This window comes from Boleophthalmus pectinirostris, unplaced genomic scaffold (assembly GCF_026225935.1).
Source record: "Boleophthalmus pectinirostris isolate CB_2022bp ecotype Guang Dong unplaced genomic scaffold, ASM2622593v1 HiC_scaffold_22, whole genome shotgun sequence".
Classification (NCBI taxonomy): Eukaryota; Metazoa; Chordata; class Actinopteri; order Gobiiformes; family Gobiidae; genus Boleophthalmus; species Boleophthalmus pectinirostris.
This window is the reverse complement of record NW_026571190.1, coordinates 36,439,607-36,444,702: the sequence shown is the minus strand read 5'-3', so window position 1 is coordinate 36,444,702 and position 5,096 is coordinate 36,439,607.

The window sequence follows — 5,096 nt, the reverse complement described above, 5'->3', positions numbered from 1 at the left end:
TAAAATGGTCGAGTGAAGCTTGTCTTGTGTTAAATGAGTCATTATTTAAAAGACTAGATTTCATTCAAGTTACATTCCATAAAATATCCTTCTATTTGTGTCTGCTTTTCCCACCTTGTCCCTGTAGTGACTTTATGCGAGTGTGTGACAGTGTTGAAGCTCAGAGGCCATGTTGAGGACTGAGGCAGCTCCCCGGAGGTGCGACTAAACACAACATATTTGCTGAACTCGCCGGCGCCGCATGTAAACGCGGTGACAGCGCCATGGCAACCGCAAGTCAAACCTCACATGCATAAAGATAACAAAGTCCCCTTCCCCAACCCCACTGCCCTGTATCCCCCTCCTTCCCTCCTCCTCCCTCCTGCGTCCTCTCTCCGCGGGGGGTGTCCCAGAGTCCAGCGCAGGATTACCCAGAAGCCTCGGAGGCGGCACACGCAGACTGGGGGCGGCCTGTAGCAGCGGGGGGCTCGGATCAAACCCCCCGGATCGGACATTTTGACTGGACGATATGCAAAGCTTTGAAATGGACGCGCTGTTGATGTTGACGGTCTCCTGTTGCCATGGCGCTACATAGAGTCACAGCCGCAGGTCCCACTGTTTGCAGGGGGGGGGGGGGCAGCACTGATATCACAGGATTTTATACACCAGTGATGCTATTTTTTTTTCACAAGAGCCACATTGGAAGAGCAAAATCAAGAGGAGAGCCACTTACGCCCAACACACGCCAACAGACCAAGTCACCTTTGCAAATTATTCCACAAAAAAGAAACACAGTCAATACATTTACAATTAAACCTATATTTACCTTAATACTGGGATGAGCAGAAGCTGGCATGTACATCCTTCACTTTTCTTCATAAATAGTAGAATTATATAGTAATCGATCATTGGGAGAATTAAGAATCGATTTTCTATTACTCATTAACGTTTTTATATTAAAATGATCAACACCATTATTAATCTGCATAAATAAACTCAACTTTACAACATATAAACCAGGGGTGTCAAACTCATTTTGGTCCAGGGTCCGTACCCAACCTACTTTGATCCCAAAGGGGCCGGATCAGAAAACTCATGGCAAATAAACTCCAACTAGAAAAGCACTCAGAGAGCGCAGACCTCCGCCAAGGACTACAGTCCCCCTCATATTAATTGTGTTTTCCATAAATATTTGTCTCGTATCTTTCAATTTGGAATATGAAAGAGGATCCCATTGTCCATCCCTGAGTCAAATTTCATGGGGTTTGGTCAATAATTAACCGAGATATTGAGAAACAAAATTTTTGGCCCCATTTACCACAATGTTAACTAAAATTTCAAAGTGATCCAGAATCCAGGATTTCTTCCGGATCACCCCCAAAATGAAATCAGTTCTTCCTTTTCACATTTCCAACAAATCCTGAAAATTTCATCAAAATCGGTCCATAACTTTTTGAGTTATGTTGCTAACAGACAAACAAACAAACAAACAAACAAACAAACAAACAAACGCCGGCAAAAACATAACCTCCTTGGCGGAGGTAAAAATAACAATAAGTTCAAATATTTGTGCAGAGAAATGCAAATCTATTACAGAAATCTTTTTAACTGATGAACTCTTTCTTGTACAACTTGTATGCAAATAGGTATAAGTCAGTTTTTTTGGAAAATCCTACACTCGGCTCCACTTTTCTCATTTTTGACATTTTTCTGATGAGGGTGTCACGGTCAACAGTCAAAACGATCGTCCTTTAAGAGCGTTTGGAAAGAGACAAGTCTTCATTTGTGCTGCTCTGGTGGGAGGGGCCACGTACAGAGACGCTGGAGACGCTGCTGCGATAAACACCACAGAAAATTAACAATATATTAATAGAAAATATAATTAAAATATTTTTGTAAAAAATCAGCTGAGGGACAGATTAAACGTCTTGGAGGGCCGGATCTGGCACCTGGGCCGTATGTTTGACACCCCTGATATAAACCATGACCATCACCACTGTAATGTGTTTAACGCAGCATTGCCACATTTCTTCACGATTTATAGAAACGAAACTTAAAACCACATGTCTCATTTGCATAAACTATAAGTGCTGAAAAAAAAAACAAAAAAAAAACAGCTCTTAACTTTTCAGCTTCTGTCGGACTAAAGGACACGACTCAGTGAAATATGAGTGTTCTTTCTGTGACAGAGGGATGTTGATGATGAAGATGATGGTGAGTTTGTTCTGTGTGTGTCGCGTTTGGAGATGGTTCATGTTTTCAGAGATCTGACGTGTGCAGGTTTAGTGCAGCTTTTTATTCAACACTCATTTCACTCACTTTATTTATGTTGGTCACTTTATTTAGATGATGTTAATCAGGAGCATGTTCTACTTTTTATAATGCGTCTCAGGCAGTGGATCGGGTACAATATTTTCAAGTATTTCTTTGTGGTCCGAGTTGCAGGTGGGTTGCGGTTTGGTGGTACGGGTCGTTTATACATGGGACTGTGCTTCACTGGTTCCTGGTGTCACCGCGTCCACTTGAAGAAACACCATTAATTAAGCCTTGATTTATACTTGTTGTAATGCAGATGTTTGTGTTGCAAAAAAATATATTGGCTTTGTTACTATTTTTGGTATAAGCTTACGAGCCACCAATTAAAGCTTGGTGAGCCGCTCGTGGCTCACAAGCCGCGCAATAAATATCCCTGCGTGTAGGTCAATTATATTTAATGCAGATGGGGCAGCGGAAATAAAAATTGCTGTAACTGTAAAATGATGTTGTAATACAATGAGCTCTTAAGTTTAGTCAATAACTGAAAATAAAAAGAAAAAAAGAAAAGAAAATGCCTTTAAAATATTGCTTTGAGACTGTAGAAAAAGTAAAAGATGATGAAAGGAAATGATGATGAATATATATTAGTCAAGTATAGTGACTAAAAGTGTTTATTAAAAGGGGTCTAGCAGTATGGTTATAGTCAGACTGGCGCCACCTAGTGCCTCCGCTCAGTTTCATTTCTCTCCAGCGACTAGGTCAGGAATCTGATTACACTAGACGGTTTGCAAGAACTCCAGAAGTTGTAGACGGCGCACCGGCCAATCAGAGAAGAGCTGTGAAGCCACGACGTCAAACTCAAGCGTCTGTCTGGGTCCCTTTTGTGGTTCAGCACAACAGTAAACAAAGCGTCGAGATGGATGTAGACGAAGACAGACATTTTGTTTTGGCCACAATTTCCAAGATCGAGGATTTAAAGCTGGAACAAAGAGAATGTTTGGTGAATTTTATCAAGCGGAAAGACGTTATTGTCCTTCTTCCTATGGGATTTGGGAAAAGCTTAATATACCAGTTAGCCCCGTTAGCGGCGCATTACAAACGTCACGACCAAAAAGCAGCGATTTCTTATTTAACCAATGTACCCACCTACTGTCGAGCGAAGGAATCCTGATGCTGCGAGGTCAGACGGTTTCTAAAAGTGAAACCGGCCGATGAATCAGGTTAAGATTACAACATTACATTACAACAAAAATCTGCAGTTGAACAATATTCATTTTAGCTGCCCCCAATCTGTATTAAATAGACTTTTTTCACAACGGCCGCGATGTACGTTAAACTTCATTGTTGCAAACAATCTTGTGCATTCTGATTCCTGACGTAGTTGCTGGAGAGAATGAAATTGACCAGAGGATAATCTTTGGTTTAGTTAGTAATAGAAATGATCTGGTTCCATATTTGGGAATTTACACTTCTGAAATTTCATGGCAAAGTACAATGTAATTAATCAGAAAAACTGGTCCTTGCCCCCCACAGTTATCATCACAACTATTGATACTTTGCCGCTGATGTCGTCAACTTTCTCTGGGGGTGTGATGTTAACTGTAAGCACTGCTCTGTCTGAGGCAACCTCGCGGCGCAAAATGGATTCTCGGGATATTTGTACGTTCACAAACTCGAGAAAATCTATCTCGAAGGACTCCTGCGGCACTGAAGTTTGTGCTGAAGCCAAAGTCGAAGAGCACAAATGAACCAAAACAAACATGTCGACGCTGACAGATTTACTTCAGTCTATTTTAGCATCAATACGGACTATTTAGTTTGTGAAAAAGGTGCAGAAGGTAAGAGCTGTGTGCATGTGTGGACAGGAAAGAAATCTGTGCTTTTTTCTCAACTGGATGTAACAAATGTTTGATTTTCTGGTTTTAGATTTAATCAGATTCTTTATGACTAGGGAAGGGCATTCGATTAAATTTTCTTAATCGATCGTCGGGAAAATTAACAATCGATTTTTGATTCATCATTAATGTTTTTATATTAAAATTATCATCATTATTATTACTATCTGCACTACTAATCTACATAAATAAATTCAACTTTACGACATATAAACATAACCACTCTAGAGCCACATCAGCCCGTTTGACATTATAATGTGTTTAATGCAGATTTGTACAAATCTCACAGAAACGAAACTTAAAACTGCATGGCTAATTTGCATAAACTAAGAAAAAAGCAGCTCTTGGCTCTGATGCGGTTCAGTTTCTGTCGGACTAAAGGACACGACTCAGTGGAATACAGGTTAGTGTGACCATATTTGTGTTTGTCAAAACCAGGACACCGTACGGGGGGTGGGGCCTCTTCATCGACATTGAGCGACTCTCACCTGGCAAAGCTTTTTCATGTTTTTCAGTGTCTGCACTAATCTGATGGAAAATGGCTCCAGAAATGGAACGATCTGATGCCACCAGCTCCCACGAATTCATCTGAGTACGGATCTGATCCAGCACTGTGTGGACGCCTGAAAATGTTGATGTGCTGATGTAGGTCTATGCGCCGTGAAGTAATTCATTGGCAAAACACTAAGAGGCTAGAATATATGTCCATTCATATATACATTGAGCTACTCTCACCTGGCAAAGCTTTTTAATGTCCTGGTGCTTTGAGGTCCCTGGTCACCACCACTGAACACCGAAACATCTGTGCCTGTTTTGTACACTGTGCACATGGACTCACACTTGGGTCCGGTCAAGCGGTAACGGAGGGAAACAGGGGCAGATTTTTTCACATTCAAATAGCTCTTATTCAGAAACTAGAGGGACTATTGAAATAAACACAAACAGTGATAACTAGCGGTTCTCACT